Source organism: Micromys minutus (assembly GCF_963924665.1).
Source record: "Micromys minutus genome assembly, chromosome: X".
In the NCBI taxonomy this organism is placed as follows: Eukaryota; Metazoa; Chordata; class Mammalia; order Rodentia; family Muridae; genus Micromys; species Micromys minutus.
The window spans coordinates 57,307,586-57,335,110 of NC_137970.1; the positions used below are offsets into that span (position 1 = coordinate 57,307,586).

Below are 27,525 nucleotides of genomic sequence, written 5' to 3' on the forward strand. Positions count from 1 at the left end.
CTAAATGTTTTGTCTATGATTTCCATGTCTCTTCCATCTCTTGTAGTCTGTTGGAGATGCTTGCATCTGTGACTACTGATTTCTTTTTAGGCTTTCCATCTCCAGGGTTGTCTCTTTTTGTGTTTTCTTTATTGTTTCTATTTTCATTTTCAATTCTTTCATCTATTTGGTTCTGTTTTCCCATAGTTCTTTGAGTGTTTTTGGTGTTTCCTCTTTAAAACCTTCTATTTGTTTATGGTTGTCTTCCCGTACTTGTTTAAGGGAGTTAATTATCATCATCTTGAGCTCTGATGTCAGGTCTGAGTCTTCTTTTTCTGGAGTGTCTGGCTTGCTGTGGTGGGAGAGCTGGGTTCTGATGTTGTCAAGTTGTCTTGGTTTCCATTGCTTAAGTTCTTTTGTTTTCTTCTTGCCATCTTGTTGTCTGTGATTATATGTGGTCTTGTTGACAGTGATTGGTACTTGTCTCTCCTGTGGACCTGAGGGCCCATGGGTTCAGGAAGAAAACCAATTCTGAGTGTTTGGATTTTAGTGGGCAAGTAGTGAGTTCTGTTAGCAGTTACTCATATCTGTCTTTGTGGGCTCAGATGTGGGAGCTCTTGTGAGGCTGTTCTGGTATCTCAGCCCTGTGCCCACAGGTCCTGAGCACTACTGGCAGGGACCTGGATCTTTCTCTAGGCCACAATGGACCCTTTTCCAGATATCACAGTACTTTCTGCTCTCTGAGGACTCCCGATGTGCTCTCCCTGGGCCTATGTGTCAGGCTCCCCTCTGTTCCAGGTGTAAGAGGGTCTGTAGAGTTGAACTTCAAGCACTTCCTTTCCCAGGCAAACCCCAGCTCCCACTGACAAGGGCTTGTGCCTTACTGTGGGCCTGTGTGTCTAGACATTGAGCCTGTGCTTTCTGGGCAGATTCCCAACTTCCTATGCCACAGGTCCAGCATCACTGTGGACCAGAGGGGCACGTTTTCCTGTATCCTCTGCCTAGCCCTTTCTGTGCTTTGGTTACTCACAGCACAGTGTCACCAGGCCTGTGTCCCTGGATCTCTGGTGCTCCAGGTTGCAAAGTGCTTGAGCATTTGGTCCTAACCCATGGCAATTAGGTGGATCCCGATTCCATATGCCAGAGGTCCCACCCCACCGATGACCGGAGGGGCGCGTTTCTGCATGCTCTGCCTAGCCCTCTCTGAGCTTTGATTACTCACAGCGCATTATCACCAGGCCTGTGTTCCTGGACCTCTGCTGTTCCCTGAAATTTGTTTTTTAATAATAAAAATAGAATACACATATGATCTCTTAAAGCAAGACATTGTTTTAAAAAGTCTAAATCTTAAAAACAAAACAATTTTGGAAGCCATTAATATTTCAGCTCCTTCATTTTAACATGAAAATGAATTAGCCTCAAATCTCAATAATCCATTGTTCATCTTACAAAACAATAATATGATCCAGTAATAGCTCACTGGAACATTTTTAGCATATACTACCATTAGTTATCTCATTGGAAGTAAAAATTTACATTCATTGCATATAAAATATATCATATATAAAAGAGTATTTAGCAACAAAGTACAAACAAACATGCCAAATGAGCTCAAGTAGATATAGTTAAATAGCTTTCTTGATTTTTGTATTTTTCATAAAATAAATATATCTCCAAATGCTGTAAGATTGAAGATACTTATAAATGTGAAGTCTAGTGTGGGGAATTATGAGGACTTAAAACAATTAGGAAGAGGTATGTACAACTGTATTTTATGGAAATATGTTAAGCTATGAAAGGAAATATCTAGATGATAGTCATTGTTTATATATTAACTAAGGCATATGCAGAGGAAAGAATTCTCAAACCTGTTTCACATTTTAAAAACATCAAATGTCATTGCAACATATTTATAAAATTATATTTTCATTAATTTTCTATTAGTATTATGTGCATTGTAGATAGATAGTGTGATAGTGTGATTGATGACCAAGGGAAGAATTATTCATTAAATGATGCACTATCCCTTTTCACTCCTAGTTTTTTTTTACTTATTAATGGTAATGTATTATCTACCCTAGTGTATGTCTGCCATACTGGCTGCATTATTCTTGAATTTTATATTAGCTTTGATGGTTAAGTGTCCCTCAAAGGTTCATCATATGTCAAAGCTTTTTATTGAGGAATACAGTGCAATCAGAACTCATAAGAAATGAGACCTAGTGGGCAAAAGGTCATTGGAGATATTCTCATGAAGGGTTATTAGCACCCTACATAGTTCATCATAAGTTTTTTTGCTCTATCATTCATTCATATTATGAGTGCTGCATTATCACAGGCTCACGGGAAAAGAGGAAAATAAATCAGGAACAGAAACCTCTGAAACTGTAAGAAAATATATATCTTCCTTATTTTTTAAATGATTACCTCAGATATTTTATGACAATGTTATAACAATAGCAATAAACTTATAGAATGGATTTTGATCACACAATTAACTCACAGCAATTTAACTCAGTAAATAACTGGAAAATACATCAATTTTTCCCTGTTGCAGTACTAAACAAGGGCAGATTTTAAATTTTGCTAGCTTTGCCAAATGATTCTGTCATTGAATGTATTTTATAGTTTTATTATTTTTTGAGATTATGATATTAACATTATGTCCCCCTTTTTTCTCTCCACAATCCCTTCTATGTATTCCATTTCATCATCACTTAGATTTCTGGCATATTTCTCCTGAATTATCACATATACATTTATATACATATATACATATTCTTGAATATACATAATGCAAGATGTTTAGACCACATAGTGTTATTTATATGTGTATTTTTTTCAAAACTGACCATTTGTTGCTGGACAACCTATAGTTGGATTCATAGACCTATTTTTTTCAGAAATTTTGGTGTAAAAGAAACAAAGCAAGATTTCAGTAACACAAGTTTATGATGCTACTTGTTAAAGTTTGAAATTCAGTTTGTATATATCACTCTGATGTAGATACTGGGCATTGGATCCAGACAACTGTCAGCTATACAATATGATCAGAGAAGCTAGTTGCATGATTTTATGATTAAACAGACAAAGAACATCTTGTGTCTTCTTTAATTACTTCTTTGTTTGTGAGTTGTAGATTATTTCTATAATTATTTACTACTAAAATAAAAGGGTTGATTGCCCATCTCATTTTTAGATATGTAACAGTCTAAAAAGTTAGGTAATGAGAGTGGAGAGAAGATTCAGTGACTAAGACATCTTGCTATTCTTCCAGAGAACACATGTCCTATTCTAAACACCTACATGCAGCACACAACCATGTGTAACTCCAGTTCCAGTGTACCTGACACATGATCTTTGGCCTCCATGGGCATTATGTACACAGGTGATGCACATACACCTTTGCAGTCAAGCAAACTACTGTACACATAAAAGATTTTAAAAATGAATATCTATGTTTTAATTTATGTATTCTCAGACATATCCTCTTATGAAGTTAAAATAAGTAATTATAATGACATGTTGCAGATTTTACACATTCATTTTATATTAATAAAATATTTTAAATAGTTTATTCTAAAATATGCTTAAAACAAAACTTTATTGCACCTATTGCATATATTTTTGTTATGATAAGGTTAAAATAGATTAGGCTACAAGATATATAAAGAAGATAGGAATGTCTCATGAACTCTTCGTTTCACTAGAAAAGTTCTCCTTTAATAAGCTATTTTTATCTATGCAGAGCTGTCCTGAAATTAACAAAAAATTTTTAACTACAACTTTACCAGGGTGAATAAAAATGCTCAGGAATAACTTTCACAAAAGCAAGAAGTACTGAAAGAAAGTTAGAAATACCTTAATAAATTATATCATAGGTTAAAAACCTTAATAATGTTTTCTGTTGCTGTGAAGAGACACTATAACCATTGCAACTCTTATAAAGGAAAATATTTAATTGGGGCTAGCTTGCAGTTCAGATGTTTAGTCATTAATATCCAAGATAACATGGGAACATCTGTGAAGACATGGTGCTAGAGAAGTAGCTAAGAGTTATAGCTCTACAGGCAGCAAGAAAAGAACTTGCTTGAGATTTGACCCTAGTCACCCATCTCTTCCAATAAAGTCATACCAACTTCATCAAGGCCACTCTTACCAATAGTGCCACTCCCTATGGACCTATGGGACCATGTTTTCAATCCACCACAGATGTTAAGATTGTTAACAGTCTATCAAATTCCCAATCGTTTTACACAAAGATAAATTTTGACCCTAAAATGTATATTTCAAGGGACCAATAATAGCCAAAACAATTTTGTAAAGGAGGAAGTTGAGAGCTAATTAACAGTGTAGGGGAGTCCCTTTTCTCACAATCTCAGCATACAAGCATTTCTATTTTGTATATAAAAGTAATTCTAGTGGAGCAAGATGATATCTTCTTACAGTTTTGACTCACTAATATTTTTATCACATATATTTGATTTTCTTGGAAACTTAAATCTCTTCTTTTGAAAAGTATACATTCATATAATTTCCTGTTTTTAGATTGAGTTGTATATTTTATTTTGTTGTTTTTGTTAAATTAAGTTGTATGTGTTGTATTAATTGGTTTATAAAAACTTATTTTGTTTTTAGAGTATAATATAATAAATCTTCCCATATATTCCTTCTTATTCTCTTTCAAAGTCATGGCATTTTTGTACCTGAATTGTTTCATGCAGATAATTTCTTTCCTAAAACAAAATGCTCATTTTCTATACTATTATTTGTATGTATGTTTTCAGGACTGACCATTTGACACTGGATAACCAGTGGGTATGTTCTTTTCTTCCATTCTATGCATTCCTTTGTTGACCGCAGTTCTTTGTGTAGACCTGAGGCCTTATGGGATTTCCCTTGTTTACTATTGTTGTGATTGTTCAGTTTATGTTTAGGTAAATGTTTATCATATTTGGTGGCCTTTATCAATCTAGTTTCTGATATTTATAGCAGACACAATCTTATAGTAAACTTCCTCAACCTCTGGCTCTTAAAATCTTTCCACCTCTTCTTGCACAATATTTTTTGAACCTTAGGTGCAAGAATGGTCTTATAGATAAATCAGCTGGGGTTAGTCTCCAAAACTCTTTAGTTTGATTGGTGTGGTCTTCTGCAATGGTCTCTATCTATAGCAATGAGGAATTTCCTTGATGAGAAGTAAAGACTGTACTTATCTGTAGGTACATAAATAAAATGTGATATATATATATATATATATATATATATATATATATATATATATATATATATATATATATATATATACATTATTGTTGATGTTTGAGGTTATGCAGGATGACTGATCAAAGAATAGAAAATCACAGCAGGATGAATTTAGGCTCCTGCCTCTGAAAGATTGAGCACTGACAGCTTCTTAGAAGCTCTTTTTATTGTTATATTAAAAATCACCTTTATCAAGTCAATTTCTGCATACCAAAACTTCTTATCTGACGTAGGGGTTTTCTTGTAAGACCCATAAACTAAGCAATTCTCAGTCATAGAAGATTTCCTGGTTTGTCAATCCTGTCTCAGGACTAAGTTATGCAAAGGCTCTGAAAATCCTTCAAATGAATAACCCCATAAAATGTCAGATAACAGTCACTGACAAAAGGCTTCAATGCTTTGATGCCATTACTATAAATTATTGTCAGATACAACAACTCTGCTAAAATTTTGCTACATTTCATATATTAAATATTACATATTACAAGTCATATATATATATATATATATATATATATATATATATATATATATATATATTAAAGAAATAAAATCATATTTCTTTGGGCATGTAGGAAAACAAAATTAGGTCATTTGCATGAGAATCAAAGGATGTGAAAACCATCATACTAAGCTAAATAAGTGACATCCAGAAAGATAATTTTGCATGTATTTTATCTTAGGTAGAGCCTATGTGATGAATGCATCAAAAACATATACAGATGCACATACATATGGCATGAAAATAGAAAGAGATCTATATGAGACGAGGCAAAGGATTAGCAAAGTGTAGGATGGAGTACATAAGAGGATCACTGGGAGTCAATCTATCCAAAGTATATGATATACCTCAGCAGAAATTTCATTATGAATGCCCATTGCTTTATACAACAAATGCACTTTTATACAACTTGAAAATCGGTTGCCTATAAATGCTCAGAGAAAATTCTTGGCACTCCATTCTGATTTAGTCTTCTGTGTGTTTGCTCTTGTACAAGTACCAATGATATGATTAAAATGGCTACACACCTCCCAAAGTATGTGGTAGTCAGAGAGCAATCTGAGGGTATAAGTTCTATCTGTCCACCATGTGAGTTCTGTAGACTAAACTCTGATCACCAGGCTTGGTGGCAAGAGCTCTTACCAGTCCCACCATCTGGCCAGCTACTTTGTCTTATACTTAAAAATCAGACAGTGTTGAGCTTCCAGTTTTTTGTTCTTGCTTAAAATTGCTTAATCCACTTGAGGTTCTTTTGTGGTCCTGTGGAAGTACATAAAGTATTACAAGATTTTTTTTTTAAAACATGAGGAATATTAATGGTCTTTAAAAATATTTTGTGGCATTGATAAAAATTTGAAGCTGCAGATTTCAAAGTACAGTGTGATAAATATAGTTCATGATAATCTATTATATATATTTTGAATGCCTAGAAAAGAAGAGCTCAAAGATTTCAGACAAAATTCATGATAAAGATTAAAAGCCTTACTGATCCTGATTTTATTAGTATATCTATAATATTGGCATTTTCCATTACATGCTATATCTCATAAATGTGTTCAATAAAAATAAAACTTTTGAATGTTGAAGGATTTAAATGCCTGAATACCACTCCTGTGGTTTGAATGATGAAGTATTGGCATAATTGTAGGCATAGAGACCAATACAATAAAATTGCTAATTTTAAAACAAACCTTCACATTTACAATAAATAGGTATTTACAAAGGTGCTAATGAAACTCAGTATGAGAAATAGACTAAAAATCCTGATGAAACATTATCTGTACATATCAAAATATCAGAGATTTATTTTTATTAGTCTGTATTTCCATTTGTATGTATTCTTACATGTACAGATATTTGTCTGTGTTTGCCTATATATGTGTGGATGTCCATGGAGGGCAGAAAAGGATTCTAGGTATTCTAGAGCTAGACTTAGAGACAGTTAATCACCTGGAAATGGATGATGGAAATCAAATTTGGTTCTTTAGAAAGAGAATCAAGTCTACATATGCAAAAATAAACTAGATATAGGTCTCATACCATGTACAAATTAACTTAGAATTGATAAACAATCTAAACTTAAGAGCTAAAAGACATTTTTTACTAGATTACAGTTACACATTTTCTTGGATTTGTAAATAATCCAGTTAAAAATTGTCAGTCTCTGAACAAATATTTTTAGTAAGTAATATGTACAAATGAAAAATAAATGCATGAAAATATGCTAATCATCAATAGTTACTGAAAATTGAGAACTGAACCATAATGAGAAACTATGCTGTGCATCCTAGGGTAGATAAAATGACAGGAAAAAGAACAAGTTCTAGTGAGGACCATTTTAAATTGGAATTTTCTTGCACTGCTATTTGGATTGTACAATAGCACAGCTGCATTAGAGAAACAGCTTGGCACTTGCTCCAAGAGTTAACCACAATGTTACCATAGGACCTGCCATTCTATTTCTAAGCATAGAACAAAGAGAATTGGAATCAGTCTAATAATATTTTATTCAGGAATGTCTATAGCAAACTCAAGATAGACAAACTAAGGAACCAAAACATCCACCAATCAATAGATACACAAAATGGGACATACTCTGTTAGTGAAATGTCATATGCTATTAAAAATAGGAATTATGATAGATAGATAGTTTTCTAGGGCAGGAATATGGAGTAAGATTTGAGAAGAAATGATGGACAAATGCTCATGAGTACAGAGCTTTATTTTTGAGATAATGAAAATGTTCTTCAATTTTACTCACAACTACACCATTCTATTACTATACTGAAAGCAACATTTACTTTATATGGATGTATTCTATACTATAAACAACATCCTAATAAAACCATTTTTAGAAAAATTACTGCAAATGCCCAAGAACTTTTTTACTTTTTTATTTCATATCTCATCCCATTTCTAATATTTATTTATCTTTATGTTATGAGTGTTTTGCCAGTGTGCATGTCTGTGCAACATATGGATGCACTGCCTACTGAGACCAGAAGAGGGAGGGAGATCTCACGAAATGTAGTTATAGTTTATTTTGAGCCACTTTCTGGGTGTTGGAATCTGAACCCAGGTCCTTTGAAAGAGTACCCAGTGCTCTTAACTGCTGAGCCATCTATCCAGTAGCCCTCTATTTCGTTATTAAGGCAGTTTTTTTTTTTTTACATTTTCTTAATTTCTCTGCTCACTATCCTTTGGAAATAAGATACACTGTTTTTTTTTAAGTTTTATTTCTTATTCGTTTTGTTTTGTTTTGTTGTGAGAGCCTTTCCATACAGCTACAAGTTCTGTGACATGTCTGTCTCTGTGTTTGCACCACTAAAATATACAATGTAGCGATGGAAGAGGTGGCTCAGTAGTTAAGAGCACTAACTGCTCTTCCAGAGGTCCTGAGTTCAAGTCCCAGCAACCATATGGTGGTTAAGAACCATCTGTAATGAGATCTGATGCCCTCTTCTGATGTGTCTGAAGACAGGTACCGTTTACTCACATACATAAAATAAATAAATCTAAAAAAAGAGTTATTAAAAAGATTTAAAAAATATAAAATGTACTTAGAGAAAAATATAGTGTGGATAACTGGTGTTATAAGTTATAACCCTACATTAAAAAAATGTCTTTGGGACAATCTCAATGAGAAGATATACCTCACCAGGCATTGGGCTTAGTATTTCACAAATCTTATTTAATTCTCACAACAGAAACCACTGTAGCTGATACTATTATTCATATTTTGAAATAAATAATAAAATAAATACCCAAAACTCAAATAAATACCTGAGACTCATATGATTAATATAGAACTTACACTCAAATTTTGGGAAATATGTGATCTCTGAATGAATAAAATAATATTGTAATGATAAATAGACTGATTCTTGCAAGTTTTGTGGGTTTTTTCATCATCACAGATCTGAAAGAATGATTTTAAAGTAATAGATGATGTTTGTAAAGGAATTGTTTTTATAGAGAATATTTATCATTTTAGAATTGTTTAAAATAATTTTATATTTATTTACATTAAAATCTTCACAAAACAGCAGAGATACAGGGACACAGGCATAGGGAGAGGGTGTTCCAACTATCAGGGAAGCACAGAGATCTCTGCAGAGAGATCTCTGCTGAGCACACAGAAAGTGCATCTCCCCCCAGCATGGTTCAGTGAACCAGTAACCCAGCATTGGGCTAAACCCACCCAGAGTACTTTGAGTGCAGAAGGGGCGCTCAGACCATCTGCCACCAGGAACAGCAGAGATCCAGGGACACAGGCCAGGTACGAAGAAGAGGCAAGAACCAATCACTGACAAAACCACATATAATCACAGACAACAAGATGGTAAGAGGAAAGTGAAAGAATGTACCCCAGGGAAACCAAGACAACCTGACAACCCCAGAACCCAGCTCTCCCATTACAGAAAACAGCAGAATACCAAACACTCCAGAAAAAGAAGAATCAGACCTGAAATCATACCTCAAGATGGTGATAGAGATCCTTAAACAAGAAAGGGAGGAATAGGATAAAGAATTAGAAGCTTTTAAAGAGGAAACAAGAAAAACATTCAAAGAACGAAAAGAACTAGAGGAAAACAGAAACAAAGAGATGAAAAAATGGAAGAAGGAATTTAAAATGGAAATGGATACAATAAAGAAAACACAAACAGAGACAACCCCAGAGGTAGAAAACCTAAAAAATAAATCAAGAGTCACAGATGCAAGCATTTCCAACAGAATACAAGAGATGGTAGAGAGAATCTTACAGGCTGAAGACAACATTGAAAACATAGACAAAACAGTCAGAGAAGATGCAAAAACAGGAAAGCTCCTAACCCAAAATGTCCAGGAGATCCAGGACAAAATGAGAAGACCAAACCTAAAGATAATAGGAATAGAAGAGGGCGAAGAATATCAACTAAGAGGCACAGTAAATACCTTCAACCAAATTGAAGAAGAAAACTTTCCTACCCTTAAGAATGAGATGACCATGCACATAAAAGAAGCCTACAGAACTCCAAATAGGTTGGAACAGAAAACAAATTCCTCCAGACACATAGTAGTCAAAATGCCAAGTGTCAAAAGCAAAGAAAAAATATTAAAAGCAGTAAGGAAAAAAGGCCATGTAACATATAAAGGAAGACCAATCAGAATTACACCGACTTCTCAACAGAGACTATGAAAGCTAGAAGAGCCAGGACAGACATCATGCAGACAGTAAGAGAACACAGGTGTCAGCCAAAGCTGCTATACCCAGCAAAACTCTGAATCACCATCGATGGAGAGACTAATTTATTCCAAGTCAAAACTAAATTTATACAATATCTGACCACAAAACCAGCACTAAAATGAATTATAGGTGGAAAACCCAATGAAACGAGGGGAACTACATCCTAATAAAAACAGGAAAACTCCTAAGCAAGAAAACCAAATAAGAAAGAAATACAGGCACAATTCAACCTCCAAAAGCAAAAATAGCAGGAAACAGCAACCACTATTACTTGATATCTGTTAACATAAATGGAATCAATTCCCCAATAAAAAGATATGGGCTATCAAACTGGATACATAAACAAACCCCAGAATTTTGCTGCATATAGGAAACTCATCTCAGAGACAAAGACAGACACTATCTCAGAGTAAAATGTTGGGAAAAAAACTTCCAAGCAAATGGCCCCAAGAAGCAAGCTGGAGTGGCCAATCTAATATCGAATAAAGTAGATTTTAAACCAAAACTTATCAAAAAAAGATAAGGAAGGACACCTTTTACTAATTACAGGAGGAACTCTCAATCCTTAACATATATGCTCCAAATACAAAAGAACCAATATTCATAAAAGAAATCCTACTAAAGCTCAAAAAATACATTGTGCCCCACACAATAATAGTTAGGAGACCTCAATACCCCACTTTCACTAAAGGACAGATCATGGAAACAAAAACTGAACAAGGACACTGTAAAACTAGCAGAGGTTAGGAACCAACTGGAATTAATGGATATCTACAGAACATATCTTCCTAAAACAAAAGAATACACCTTCTTCTCAGCACCTCATGGCACCTTCTCAAAAACTGACCACATAATTGGTCACAAAACCAGCCTCAATAGATAAAAGAAAATTGAAATACTCCCATGCTTTCTTTCAGATCACCAAGGTCTAAGGCTGGTCTTTAATAACAACAAAAACAACAAAAAGCCCATATATAAATGGAAACTAAACAATGCTCTACTAAAGCATAGCAGGGTCAAAGAAGAAATAAACAAAGAAATTAGGATTTTTTTAGAATTCAAAGAAAATAAAAACATGCCATACCCTAACCTATGGGATGCAATGAAAGCAGTAGTGAGAGGAAAATTCATAGCACTTAATGCTTCTAAAAAGAAACTGGAGAGAGCATACACTAGCAACATGACAGCACATCTGAAAGCTCTACAGTAAAAAAAGCAGATACACCCAAGGGGAGTAGACAGCAAGAAATAATCAAACTTAGGCAGAAATAGACCAAGTAGAAACAAAAAGAATCATTCAAAAGAATCAATGATACCTACAGCTGTTTCTTTGAGAAAATGAACAAAATTGATAATCCTTTAGTCAGACTAACTAGAGGGCAAAGAGAGAGTATCCAAATTAACAAAATCAGACAGGAAAGTGGAGAAATAACAATTGAAACTGAGAAAATTCAAAAAATCATCAGATCCTTATACAAAAGCCTATACTCAACAAAGCTGGAAAATCTGGAGGAAATGGATGAATTCCTAGATAGATACAAGATATTAAGTTAAACCAGAACCGGGTAAACCATCTAAATAATCCCATAATTCCTAAAGTAATAGAAGCAGTCATCAAAAGCCTGCCAACCAAAAAAAGCCCAGGTTCAGATGGGTTCAGTGCAGAATTTTATGAGATATTTATTGATGACATAAAACCAATACACTCCAAACTATTCCACAAAATAGAATCAGATGAAACACTACCTCACTCATTTTTTGAGGCTAAAATAACTCTCGTTCCTAAACCACACAAAAACCCTACAAGGAAAGAGAACTTCAGACCAATCTCACTTATGAATATTGATGCAAAAATACTCAACAAAATCCTTGCAAACCGAATCCAAGAACACATCAAAACAATCATTCACCATGATCAAGTAGGCTTCATCCCTGGGATTTGGGGATGGATTAATATAACGAAATTCATCAATGTAATTCTCCATAAAAACAAACTCAAATTAAAAAAAACACACACACATGGTCATCTTACTAGATGCTGAGAAAGTATTTGATAAAATTCAACACCTCTTCATATTAAAATTCTTGGAAAGAACAGGAATCCAAGGTCCATACATAAATATAATAAAAGCAATATACAGCAAACCAACAGCCAACATCAAACTTAACGGTGGGAAAATTGATGCAATTCCATTAAAATCAGGGACTCGACAAGGCTGCCCACTCTCCCCCTACCTATTCAACATAGTACTGGAAGTCCTGGCTGGAGAACTAGACAGCAAAAGGAAATAAAGGGGATATAAATTGGAAAGGAAGAAGTAAAAACATCACTATTTGCAGATGACAGTATAGTATACTTAAGCGACCTTACAACTACCACCAGAGAACTTGTACAGCTGATAAACAACTTCAGCAAAGTGGTTGGATATAAAATTATCTCCAACAAATCAGTAACCTTCCTCTACTCAAAAGACAAACATGTGGAGAAAGAAATTATGGAAAAGATACCCTTCACAATAGTCAAAAAAAACTATGAAATACCTTGTTGTGACTCTAACTAAGGAAGTGAAGGACCTGTATGACAAGAACTTCAAACCTCTAAAGAAGGAAATCTAGGAAGATCTCAGAAAATGGAAAGATCTCCCATGATCATGAATTGGAAGGATCAACATTTTAAAAATGGCCATCCTATCAAAAGCAATCTACAGATTCAATGCAATCCCCATCAAAATTCCAACCCAGTTCTTCATTGAGTTACTAAGATCAATTTGTAATTTCATCTGGAATAACAAAAGACCTAGAATAGCGAAATCCATCCTCAACAACAAGAATACATCTGCGGGAACCACTATCCCTGACCTCAAGCTATATTACAAGGCAATTGTGTTGAAAACTGCATGGTACTGGTACAGAAATAGGCACGTGGAACAAAGGAATAGAATAGAAGATCCAGAAATGAGCCCTCACGTATATGGTCACCTGATTTTTGACAAAGGAGCTATAAACATTCAATGGAAAAAGGACAGCCTATTCAACAAATGGTGCTGGTCTAACTGGCACTCAGCATGCAAAAGTATGAAAATAGACCCTTTCTTATCTCCTTGTACAAAGCTCAAGTGTAAGTGGATCAAAGATCTCCACATTAAACCAGATACACTGAAAATATTAGATGAGAAATTAGGGAAACCCTTAGAACACATAGGCACAGGAGAATGTTTTCTGAACAAAACAACAATGGTTTAAGCTCTAAGGTCATAGATTAACAAATGAAACTTAATGAGATTGCAAAGTTTCTGTAAGGCTAAGGACATTGTCAAGAAAACAAAATGGCAGCCAACAGAATGGGAAAAGATCTTTACCAACTCCACATCAGATAGAGGCCTAATATCCAAGGTATACAAAGAACTCAAAAAGCTAGACACTAGAGAATCAAATAACCCTATTTAAATATGGGGTGTAGATCTAAACAAAACGTTCTCAACTGAGGAATATCGAATGGCTGAGAAATATCTGAGGAAGTGCTAGACATCCTTAGCCATCAGGGAAATGCAAATCAAAACAACCCTGAGATTCCACCTCATACCAGTCAGATTGGCCAAGATCCAAAACTCAGATGACAACAGATGCTGGCGAGGTTGCGGAGAAAGAGGAACACTTCTCCACTCTTGGTGGGGTTGCAAACTGATACAATCACTCTGGAAATCAGTCTGGCAATACCTCAGAAAATTGGACATAGTACTACCTGAAGACCCAGCTATTCCACTTCTGGGCATATACCCCAGTGACACCTTAGTACACAACAAAGATATATGTACCACAATGTTCATAGCAGCTCTATTTATAATAGCCAGAAGCTGGAAAGAACCCAGATGTCCTTCAGAAGATGAATTGATACAAAAATTGTGGTACATTTACACAATGGAATACTACTCAGCCACCAGAAGCAATGACTTGACCAAATTCTTAAGAAAATGGCTGCATCTAGAGAATATCATTCTGAGTGTGATAACCCAGTCACAAAAGAACAGACATAATATGCAGTCACTGATAATTGGATACTAACCCCAGAAAGCCTGGACACCCCAGAAACAACTCACAGACTGTGTGAAGTTCAAGAAATAAAAAATAAAGAAAAGAAAAAAATCATTATGCTCAATCCTTACACACCAAGAAAACTTTGACTAATTCTAGGTTACATCCTGCATTACATGTACTTTATGCTCATTGTAACTAGCAAGATCTTAATGCACACTATCAAACCTTAAAAAAAAAAAGCAATGACAAAAATGTATTTGTATACTTCTATGCAAAAATGGTTAAAATTTGTACATTTTTCTTTGTTCTTTTAAAATAAAGTTCTTCATAAAAAAATCTTTGCATAAGGCTGATATTAGGTAATATAACAATTTCTTTTCTTTTTTATATTAATTTCATTTTTTACAGTCCAGTCATTACCCCCCCCCACCCAGTTCCTCATCTCATTCCTACTCCATCTCCAAGAGGGCCTCAAGTCTCTCTAAGGCTAGGCATTTCTTCTCTCACTGAGTGCAGACCAGGCACTTCTCTGCTGTATATGTTGTGGGTCTCATATCAGCTGGTATATGCTGCCTAGTTGGTGGTCCAGTGTCTGAGAGATCTTGAAGATCCTGGTTAGTTGAGACTTCTGGTCTTCTTATCGGGTTGCCCTCCTCTTCAGCTTCTTCCAGCTTTTCCCTTATTTAATCACAGGCATTCCTGACTTCTATTATTGAAAACAGTTAAATGAAATTTGTGCTGTCTCTTTTAAAACCCCAAGATACATAGTCTCTTTATTAGGTTTTATGTAGTGGAAGAAATTGTAACATGAATAATATTAGGCATTTAATTAACACAACAGTTATAAAATGTGCACCTTTGGCACATTCATTCACTCTTTCTACTCAACAGTACCCTCAGGGTGTTGTTAATGGTAGCACAGAAAACAAATAGAGGTGACTGTATTTTAATGAATCTTAAAATACATTCACATAGCACATATTTATGTGGGCAGGTACATGAATGAATACAATCATGTAAGTGTAATTTAGATCTGAGATAGAGGAAAAAGTTTTGGCCAATGACTGAAATAGTTAATTTTGTTGCATTTCTGGACTGTGGACAGAGAGAATTTCAACATAACAAAGAATAGCTTAAATTAGCAAGCATGATCTTGTGAGATTCTGCTATTATTTTCCTGTTTTACAAAACACATTTCTAATATTTAATTGTGTTCTTGTGTACACCTGAGTTTAGGTTTTTCTCCCACATATATATTTTAGCCACTTTTAAATATGCTTTATGGATTCTTTTCAGTCATAAAAGTGAATTTTGCTCCAAGTTTCACAAGCCAATTGACATATAGTCAAAAATATGGGAAAGGTTAAAATTGATTTCACAATTGATCCAAAACACATCAAAGGAGACCTAAGGTTATTATTTGGGGGTGTGTATCACTATGAAGTACAAGCAGGAAGCAATTTCATTGGGGCTTTTGGATTAATCCTCTCATAGATGCTTTAAAACTACCCTCTCCTTTTCTTATAGTTTCTTAATTTATTTTTCCTCTGGGTAGATGAACACTAGTCACTAGATTTTAAACACTCAGTGCTTAATTATAATCAGTCCTGAAGAAGCGAGAGTAAAGGAAGTGTGGATATGTTAAATGTTCAAGTAAAAAATAATCAAATTTTATTCAGAATGCTTTCTTTTGATTGTTTTCTTCTTTATAGTAAAATTACTAATAGTAACAGAAACATATGAGTAAAATTTTTGCTCCTGGTTGATATTCTCTTTATGGAAATGTGATCACTGTGCATAATAAGATTTTATTAAGCTGTAACTAAACGTGAAATTATGAAGTTTACAGGTAAATAGATGGAGCTAAATAGAAAACATTATGCTGAGTGAGGTAAACCAGGCTACAAAAAACACATTTGACATTTTCCCATTCATATGTGAAACCTAACATTATTTGTTTGTATATTTAACTTGGAGTACCAGTGGATGTCAAAAAGGTAAAGGTGAAGAAAGATCTTAAGAGAGTGAGAACAGCAGGACATATGTGAAGTGAAGGAGAAAAGAGGAATAATGGGGAAGGAAGGTTAAATGGGGCGAGGTATGGAAGAGTTAGAAAGAAAAACAGAAGGTGAAATAACAACAAGACACACCAGAAGAGGTTCTTCATGGGTTTAATATAGAATGTTACACTAATACTGGTTTTTAGGGAAACAGATTTGAAGCAAGAAAAATGAAAGTGGAATCTGACAAAAGTTCAAGATAAAAATAATAATGTCTTAAACTAGGTTGATGACAGCAGGAATCAAAGGAAGTGGATAAATAGATCAACAAAACTTGCTAATAGATTGAAAATGGGATCTATCTTTGTTGGGTCTTTGTGTGGCTTAGGCATAAGCATAACTGGGGATTCATAAAAGGACTTGGGTAGTATTACTTTTGTTTCTATTTGGTGGAGTAGTTTGGAGAGTACTGGTATTGGGGCTTTTATGAAGTTCTGGTAGAATTCTGCAGTAAACCCATCTCATCGTGGGCTTATTTTTGTTCAGAGAATTTTTATGACTGCTTCTATTCCATTAGGGGTTATGGGACAGTTTAGATTGTTTATCTGACCCTGCTTTAACTTTGGTACCTGGTATCTGTCTAGACAATTGTCAATTTCCTCCATATTTTCCAGTTTTGTTGAGTATAGGCTTTTGTAGTAGGATCTGATGATTTAAATTTCCTCAGTTTCTGCTGTTATGTCTCCCTTTTAATTTCTAACTTTGTTTATATGGATACTGTCTCTGTACCCTCTGTTTAGTCTGGCTAAGGGTTTTTCTATCTTGTTAATTTTTTTCAAGAACCAGCTCCTAGTTTTGTTGATTATTTTTGTAGCTCATTTTGTTTCTACTTGGGTGACTTCAGCCATGAGTTTGATTGTTTCCTGCTTTCTACTTTTCTTGAGTGTATTTGCTAATTTTTGTTCCACAGCTTTCAGGTGTGCTATCAGGCTACTGCTGTATGCTCTCTCCAATTTCTTTTCAGAGGCACTCAGAGCTTTGAGTTTTCCTCTTATGTCCCATAAGTTGGGTAAGTTGTACATTCATTTTAATTAAATTAAAAATGTCTTTAATTTCTCTCTTTATTTCTTCCTTGACCAAGTTACCATTGAGTAGAGCATTGTTAAGCTTCCGTGTGTGTGGCCTTTCTGTTTTTCTTTTTGTTGTTGTTGATCTTGTTGTTGAAGACCTGTCTTAGTTCATAGTGATCTGATAGAATGGATAGGATAATTTCAATCTTCTTGAATCTGTTGAGGCCTGTTTTGTGACCTATTATATGGTTAGTTTGGGAGAAGGTAGTATAAAATGCCAAGAAGAAGGTATATTCTTTTGTTTTAGGATGAAATGTCCTATAGATGTCTGTTAAATCCATTTGGTTCATAACTTCTGTTAGTTTTACTGTGTCTCTGTTTAGTTTCTATTTCTATGATCAGTATATTGATGAGAGTGGAATGTTAAAGTCTTCTACTACTATTGTGTGTGGTGTATGCTTTGAGCTTTGGAACATTTCTTTTATGAATGTGGGTGACCTTGTATTTGGAACATAGACATTCATAATTGAGAGTTCATCCTAGTAGATTTTTTCTTTGATGAATATAAAGTGTCCTTCCTTATCTTTTTTGAAAACTTTTAGTTAAACATCAATTTTATTCAATATTGGAATGGCTACTCTAGGTTTGTTTCTTGTGATCGTTTGCTTGAAAAAAATTTTCCAGTCTTCTTGTCTGAAGTAGTATCTGTCTTTGTCATCAAGGTATGTTTTGTATATGCAGCAAAATGCTGGGTCCTGTTTGCATGTCCAGTCTGTTAATCTATGTCTACTTATTGGTGAATTGAGTCCACTGATGTTAAGAGGTACTTTTAAGATTTATTTATTTATTATATATAAGTACACTGTAGCCTTTAGACACACAAGAAGAGGGAATCAGATATCATTAAAGATGGTTGTGAGCCATAGTATAGGTGCTGGAAATTGAACTCAGGACCTCTGGAGCAGCAGTCAGTGTTCTTAGCCACTGTGCCATCTTGCCAGCCCAATGATATGAGATATTAATGAATAGTGATTGTTGTTTCATGATATTTAGCTCTTAAAGGTATAATTCTGAACAGTGATGCAAAAGTACTCAATAAGATTCTCACAAAACAAATCTAAGAACACATCAAAATGGTCATCCATCATGATCAAGTAGGCTTCATCCAAGTGATGCAGGGATGGTTAAATATATGAAAATCCATCAACATATTTCACTATACAAAGAAATTCAAAGAAAAAAAAGAAACACATGATCATCTCATTAGATGCTGAGAAAGTATTTGGCAAAATTCAATACCTTTTCATGTTAAAATTCTTTGAAAGACCAGGAATGCAAGGTCCATACCTAATCATTGCAAAAACAATATACATCAAACTAGTAACCAATATTAAACTAAATGGTGAGAAACTTGAAGCAATCCCACTAACAGGAGGGACTAGACACGGCTGCCCACTCTCTCCTGACCAATTCAATATAGTGCTTGAAATCCTAACCAGAGCAATAAAAGAACAAACAGAGATCAAAGGAATATAAATTGGAAAGGAAGAAGTCAAAATACCACTATTTGTAGATGATATGATAGTAAACTTAAGTGGCCCCAAAAATTCCACCAGAGAACTCCTAAACCTGATAAACAACTTCATCAAAGTGGCTGGATATAAATTTAACTCAACCAAATCAGTAGCTTTCCTCTACCCAAAGGATAAACATGCTGAAAAAGAAACTAGGGAAACAAAACCCTTCATAATAGTCATAAACAATACAAAATACCTAGGTGTGACTTTATTCAAGGAAGTGAAAGATCTGTATGACAAGAACTTAAAGTCTCTGAAGAAAGAAATTGAACAACATATCAGAAGATGGAAAGATCTCCCATGTTCCTAGATTGGCAGAATTAATATAGTAAAAATGGCCATCTTGCCAAAAAGAATCTATATATTCAATGCAATTCCCATCAAAATTTCAACTAAGTTCTTCAGAGTTGGAAAGAGCAATTTGCAAATTCATTTGGAATAACAATAATCTCAGGAAAGCAAAAATTTTTCTTAACAATAAAAGAATTTCTGGGAGAATCAGGATCCTCAATGCTAAGCTGTATTACAGAGCAATTGTGACAAAATCTGTATGGTATTGATATAGAGACAGGCAGGCAAATCAATGCAATAGAATTAAAGACCCAGAAATGAACCCTGACATCTATGGTCACTTGATCTTTGACAAAAGAAGTAAAACCATCCAGTGGAAAAAAGACAAAGACAGCATTTTCAACAGATAGTGCTGGTTCTACTGGCAGTCAGCATGTAGAAAAATGCAAATTGATCCATTCTTATCACCTTATACAAAGCTCAAGTCCAAGTGGATCTAGGACCTCCACAAAACCAAAACAGGTAAACAGAAACTAATAGAAGAGAAAGTGGGGAAGAACCTTAATCACATAGGCACAGGGGAAATTTAGCTAGACAAAACATAAGCAGAAAGCTTATGCCTTAGGATCAAGAATAGACAAATGGGACCTCATAAATTTGCAAAGCTTCTGTAAGGCAAGGGACATTGTCAATAATACAAAACAGTAACCAACCAATTAGAATAAGATCTTTACAAATTCTTCATCCAATAGATGGCTAATATTCAATATATACAAAGAACTCAATAAGTTAGACTCCAGAGAATCAAATGAGAGACACAGCTAAATAAAGAATCCTCAACTGAAGAATATGGAATGGCTGAGAAGCACCTAACAAAATGTTCAACATTCCTAGTCATTAGGGAAATGCAAATCAAAACAACCCTGAGATTCCATCTCACACCAGTCAGAATGGCTAAGATCAAAAACTTCATTGACAGCAGATGCTGATGAGGATGTGGAGAAAGAGGAACAATCCTCCACTTTTGGTGGAATTACAAGCTGGTACAACCACTCTGGAAATCAGTCTGGTGGTTCCTCAAAAAATTGGACATAGTACTACCTGAAGACCCAGTTATTCCACTTCTGGGTATATACCCCAGAGATGCTCCAACATACAATAAAGACACATGTACCACACTGTTCATAGCAGCCCTATTTATAATAGCCAGAAGCTGGAAAGAACTCAGATGCCCTTCAACAAATGAATGGATATAGAAAATGAACATTTACAAAATGGAGTACTATTCAACTATTAAAAACAATGACTTCATAAAATTCTTAGGCAAATGGATATAAGTAGAAATTATTATCCTAAGTGAGGTGACCAAATCAGAAAAATATACACATGGTATGCAGTCACTGACAAGTGGATATTAGCCCAAAAGCTTGGAATACCCATGATACAATCTACAGATAAGATGAAGCTCAAGAAGTTGAAAGACCAAAGAGCTTTAGTCCTTCTTAGAAGTTAGAACAAAATATTCATAGAAAGAAATACAGAGACAAATTGTGCAGAAGATACTGAAGGAAAGGTCATCTAGAGACTTCAGCACCCGACATACCATCTCATATACAGTCACCAAACCCAGACAATATTGTGGATTCTAAGAAATGCATGGTGACAGGAACCTGATATAGCTTTCTCCTGAGAAGCTCTGCTAGAGACTGAGGAATAGAGTTGGATGTTCTCAATAAACCATTGGACTGAGAATGGGATCCCTAATGGAGAAGTTAGAAAAAGGACAGAAGGAGCATAAGTGGTTTTCAACCCAATAGGAAGAACAACAAAATCAACCAACCCAACCCCCCCCCAGAACTCCCAAAGACCAAACCACCAACCAAAGAGTACACATGGAGGTATCAATGGCTCCAGCTGCATATGTAGCAGAGGATGGCCTTATTGGGCATCACAGAGAAGAGAGTTTCTTGGCCTTGTGAAGGCTCAATGCTTCAGTGTAGGAGAATTTCAGGGCAGTGAGTAAGGAAGGAGTGGGTTGGTGGGTAGGTATACATTTTCACAGAGGCAGGGGATGAGATAGGGGAATTCCAGAGGGGAATTCAGGAAAGAGGATAACATTTGAAATGTAAGTAAACAATATATCCTTTTATATAAATGATAAAATAAAAGAAAAAGAAAATAGATCTAATGGGAAAACAGAAATGAAATATGACAGTAAGCAGTGCTTTGAGGATCTAATGAAATGAGTATCACTGGAGAAGGAGCAGATGTGGCAGTATTTGTTCAGAGGGATCACAATTTTTGGTTTTGATACATTTGGTTGGAGATGCTTATTATACTTACAAATGGAAGTGGTGAATAGGTAGTTTGGTATGTAAATTTGATTCTCAAGGGACACATATAGGCTGGAAATATATACTACTGATTTTAAACTTGTAGTAGTACAGTTACAATGAAAACAAGCACTTGTTAACAAGCTCTTAGGTTCTACAACATTTAAAGGTCTCTTAGTAAAGAAAAAGCTATATTAACAAAATAAATTGTGATAAATCACAGTAACAGCACAAAAATACAGATATAGGACACAATAACATAAAGCAGTGTTGCAGGAGTAAAGGAAGTTTCTGTCTCATATGTGTCTCTGTATTACTAAGTATGATGCAATGGATGGTAAGTTGTTATTGTAAAAACGTGAATAACTGGGCACTAATTCTTGAGGAGGCAAGAAGAAGCCTAATCTTGGGATGACTTGGAAGGAGGGGGTCTTTTATATCAGCTTACACATTTGGTTCATTTTAGAGTGTTATGAACACTGATAGTTTGACAAATTTAGTAGTCAGGAAAGAAACAGTCATCTCCTTTACAATTCAACAAGCAGGACATTATTCTTTATTTAAATAGATATTTTAATTAGAATATAATTATATCACTTCCCCCTTTAGGCTTAGTTTTTTTTTTCTTCAAAACTTACTTTAATAAAGTGTTTTTAAGTGCTTCAATCTTACTTCTAACCCACCATCCAAAGGTCTGGGAGAAAAGATGGTGAACAGGAAAAAAGGATATGGGCCTGTTTAGAAGTAATTCTTTGGTACTGGTTCCAGTCTCCATTTGTCAGGGTACCAGCAGTCCAGTTCAGTAGTGTTAGGATACCAAACATGAATCAGAAACAGTGCCACAATCTAACAGAAGACTCTGACCAATCAACATGAGTCAGGAAGAGTTATCAGGTCCAGCCAGAATGCCAGAAATTTTCTGCCATGTCTCTCTCAATGAAGTGAAGTTGGGGTGCACAGAAAGTAATGCAAGTGCCTGTCACTTTCCTTTGGGTCATATTTATATGATATCCAAACATCATGTATCCACAGCAAGACATCACTGAATCCCTCAAACTCCCTGCATGACTCTGAATTATTATTGTTATACACACACACACACACACACACACACACACACAGACACACACACCACAGGCATAAGTACATAAAGACAGGATGGTGAGTTTATTTTGTTGTTGTTGCTGTTGTTTGTGTATATGTCAGGTTTCAGGGATCACTACTTTTATTGGACAATAAGGGGGCTCATCTCTGGGATACACTAACTCTCCTCTCAGTTGTCCATAGTTTCTTGTCCAGGTATTTTACTCCAAGAGCTTTTCCTTCTCCCATATTAGCATATCTCATGGATGTTGTCCTCTTCAGATCCTGTTTATACAGCTATTTGTATGACAGAGTGTTTCATAGGGGATCTTCTGGTAGTCTGGTTCTTAAAATCATTCTAGGACTTTTTTGAGAATGTCCCTGACCTATAGATACAGGAGCTGTTGTGGGATCCTGCAACCCACAAAATCAAGCTCTGTATTGTCTCCAGTTGAGATCTTCTGTGATGGTTTTCATTTTCTGGGAAGATAAGCTTCTTTTATCAGGGATCATCTATGTATAAGAGAGAGAGAGAGAGAGAGAGAGAGAGAGAGAGAGAGAGAGAGAGAGAGAGAGAGAGAGAGAGAAGCAAAGTGGCAGATCACTTTTAGATACAGGACATTATTAGCCCTAGGTTAGGTTTCTAAGACAAGACATGGTTTCCCTTCTGTTTGATGAACCTTAAGTTTAAATAAACAACTGTTGCTTGCTGCAACAATGGGTATCTGGCTATGTTGGTCATTGTTGTCGTTCATTGGTTTCATAGGTTGGTAGAAAGGACTATTAATTGTTTCCTTCCCTTAGCAACTTGAGTAGTATTTTCTAGTACTGTGAAAGCTAGACCATAAGAAACATGTTTTCAGGTTAGTTTCAGATGGAACAGTCTTGAGTCTTGTATCCTAAGTATCTTCAGCAAAAGGAGCTTACCTTTAACCTCTTGGAGACAACTTGGGGCAAGAACCCATTGTCAATATTGTGTGATGAGTCACTTGGACTACACTTAACAACTGTTTGTTTTTAAATTTCTCCTGTCTAGTGCCAACATTTCTGTTATTTCCTTCATGGTTCCCCTATACATTAGTGGTTTCTGTGTTTGCTCCATGTTCTATACTTGACATATGAAGATGTAGAACTAGGTAAAGCAAGTGAGAGAACATGTGGTGTTTATGTTTCTAGATATGGGTTATCTCACTCATAATGATCTTTAAAAAGTGAGGTTATTAGCTGAGAAGAAAGATCATGGAGAAGGATTTGGAAGCCTGAGATTTTAACAACATAAGACAGTTGTAGTATAGGCTGAATAGTGCTTTAGCATCTCTGAAGGTTTTTCTTAATCATGAATTTTAAAAGATTGACTTCCTCTGAGAAATTCAGATTTTATTCTCCATGATGTAGTGTTCTTCTGGTTCCAGGTATTATTTTCATAGAGATGGTTTTTATTATATAAAAATTGGGAAAACATCATTGACACTCAGGAAGAGAAAGAACAGACTGCTTCCTTATCTGTGACTTTCAAATTTTAGGCTCTTAGACTGTTCTAGTTATATTAGATGTGCCTCTACATCCTGATGCTTATAACTATTTGGTTATTCTTCATAATATTATCATGGATTTCACTTTAAATTTTTTGTGTTTATTAAAGAAACAGAGATAGTATTTATGCCCTTTGATTACTTATTTAAATGTTTAATATGGTAGCTCCTATACACTTGTACCCCTGAAGGACTCTTCCACATGGCTTTCTCTTTGTTATTTGAAATGGATGAGGTAGGCCATAAATTGCTTCATAGTATAGTAGACAAATGTGCCCTCTACTCTCACTCTACATCAACATGAATGTAAAACAACGAATCTCTATTGTTGAATGTGATATCTCAAATTTTCATGAAATATTATATAAAAAATGTTTTTCATGGAGAAAGTAAAATCCCACATGAATCATGATGTATATTTACAGCAACTAACCATTTCTATGTCAAAGCAAGTACATGCAAAGTTTTATAGACTATCTAAGCTTCTCATTGTCAAATTAGTTGTATTAAGGTGGCTATTAAAGTTATTGTTAATTTTGAAATGGCTGTCTGTCTAAATGGACACAACACAATATTGTACCTGTACTTAAAGTCCCTAAAAGAATAGGTTCTTTGTAGAATTAGATCTACTGTATAGGGTTCATATCTATACCAAAATGAGAATTTCTTACTTCAAAATCATACTGTACAAGCCACTGTAAATGCAATTATTTATAGTACAGAATAGAGTTTATTCAGGTCATGGGAGAGTGAAGAGGGTGGTAGAGGCAGAGAGAGAGAGAGAGAGAGAGAGAGAGAGAGAGAGAGAGAGAGAGAGAGGAATAGACAAGTAGAGGCTGGCCATGAGCACGTGGAGGGAGAGGGGCGAAGGGAAGGGGAAGGGAAAGGGTAGGGGTGGGAGAGCAAGGCTGAAAGAGCACAAGAGAAAAAAGAGAGAAGAGGGGTCAAGCAGCTCCTTTTATAGTGTCAGGTCACTGAAGCAGAGCATACCTGACTACTGCTGGGTAATTGAGGGGTGGGGTATACCTGGCTGTTGCTAGGTAACTGAGGGGTGGGGTTTACAGAATCCCAACATTCCCCCGATTTGGTTTAATTAAAAAAGAAAAATTAGAGGCAATGGTGAACCAGGAATGGAGTCTAGGGTCGTTGTAATCTCTTGACTGCTTCATTCTTATTTAGGGCGATGTTTCTAGAGTGTCCAGAAAAGTGGGGGTAGGGATGTTTGTCCAGTCTTAGAGTTGGCTGTTCCCTCGTTGTCCACGATCTGTGGAATCATCTGATGATAGGCCAGAAGGAACAGGTCCAGCAGAATCTTCTGTGTCTGCAAAAGAAGGCTGAAGCATATGTAGGTTGCTTCTCTGGAGCTGTTCTAGATGCAATGAGCGCCTGGACTTGACAAGATGCTGGAACACACATATGTATATATTATAGGTAGAAATTAAATACATTTGGTTTGGAAGAAAGAAAATTTTTTCAGGAGCAGTCCTAGTGCTGCCATTCCTCCACTTTTCTTATTGTAAAAAGGAGAAAAGGGGGAGGGGGAGGCCGATGGTGAAAGGGGAGTAGGGATAGGGAGACTCTCATTGGCTACTTCCTGCTTTCTTGGGGCATCGTTGGGGGTGTAGCTGGCTTTCACCATCGGAATCCACCTGGCAAATGTTCACATCAGGCTCCTCTATGGACAGTGGCTGGTAGTTCTGTAACAGGAACTAATAGTTTGGTTAGAAACTTTTTGTATCTATCATTGAAGGAATGTAGAAACAAGATTGGTAAGGTTTGGAGCAAATTTTTACAGGATATGTCCTGGATGTCTTAAAACAGTTTGTCATGCCATGAAGAGGGATAGAGGAACGGTGTGGAGTTATGGCAGTGTCAGAGTCAGGGCAGCTGAATGTTGATAGTATTTACTGGGGACCCTGGTTGATTTTTTACAGTAGAGCCTTACTAACAACTTCTGTCTCCCACCTGGGATCTTATGGATCTTGTATGTGGAAAAAGAGCTGTAGGCATCTTGAGAATCACCTTAAAAGGGTCCTGGTAGGGTCTAGTAATTGGATGACAACAGAAGAATGATGTTTAGCAACAGAGGGGTTTTTGGCATCTCAGACTCGGGGGTCTACTGAGAAGCTGGTAAAGGAAACATGTTTGTGTTAGTAGGTTGACTGGCTAGAAGGAGCAGAGAGGTTTCTGGTGAGCTTGGGTTCAAGCAAATGGGGGGGGGGGCGAAGAAAATAAATAAGAGGCTCTCAACATAGCTAGAAGATCTCTTCCCAATAAGGGGACATGACGTGTTGGCATTACCAAGAAGGAATGCCTAAGAGGTACACCCCTAAAAATGTAAGTAAGTGGTGGGGTCTGGTGAGGAAGATAAAGTTGTCCAATAAGAAAATGGGAGGGAGAAGTGGGTCCCCAAAACTTCTTCTGGACTGAGTAAGTTGCCCCAGTGTCCAAGAGGAAGGAGATGGGCTGTTCACATACCATAATAGCTACCCATGGCTCCCTGTTCGTAATGGCAGTGGTCAGGTCAAGGGAGCCTGGGCCTCTTCAGTTGTCCATAGCCTAGAAGGCTGGAGGGTTATTTAGGCATGATGTCCCTCTGTCCTGCATGATATAGGGCAATCAACAGCCCAATGTTTCTCTGGATTGTACTTAGGACATGGCCCCTTTGGCTTGTGAGGGCTGGAGCAAGCTTTTGCCCAATGGCCTATTGACCACATCTGTAACAGGGGCCCGGTGGTATAGCAGTGGCTGGGGCTGGTCGGGAAGCCTTTGTCAGCATATGGTATTTGTTTGTGAGCCTTTTTCATTTCCCATGGTACACTTTAAAGGCCAGCACCAAGACTTCTCCTGTGGAGTTAGGGGTCCCCTCTGGCTTTTAAGCTAGTCTCTTATGTTGGGGTAGCTCTGGGAAAAGAAATAGGTCATTAGAAGTCGTTTACCTTCCGGGTTTTCAGGGTCTAAGTTAGTGTCTGTTTGATGGATCTCATCTGAATGCATCTTTTCTGCTCCCAAACTTGCTGGCTTTCCTCAGGAAGTAAATTATTAGTAAGAATCAAATGTAAAGCATGGAACATTATACTATAAGATTGTAGCACAGAAGAGAATGAGAGAGGAAGGGAAGGGGCATCAGCG

General features: G+C 35.9%; 1 protein-coding gene across 2 annotated transcripts in view; it reads left to right on the forward strand.

The window, feature by feature from the left end:
• LOC308414510 (uncharacterized protein) overlaps positions 1-27,525 on the forward strand; it is a gene marked incomplete at both ends in the record, with an annotated part of 74,639 nt that overhangs the window by 39,507 nt on the left and 7,607 nt on the right. The window lies entirely within an intron of this gene.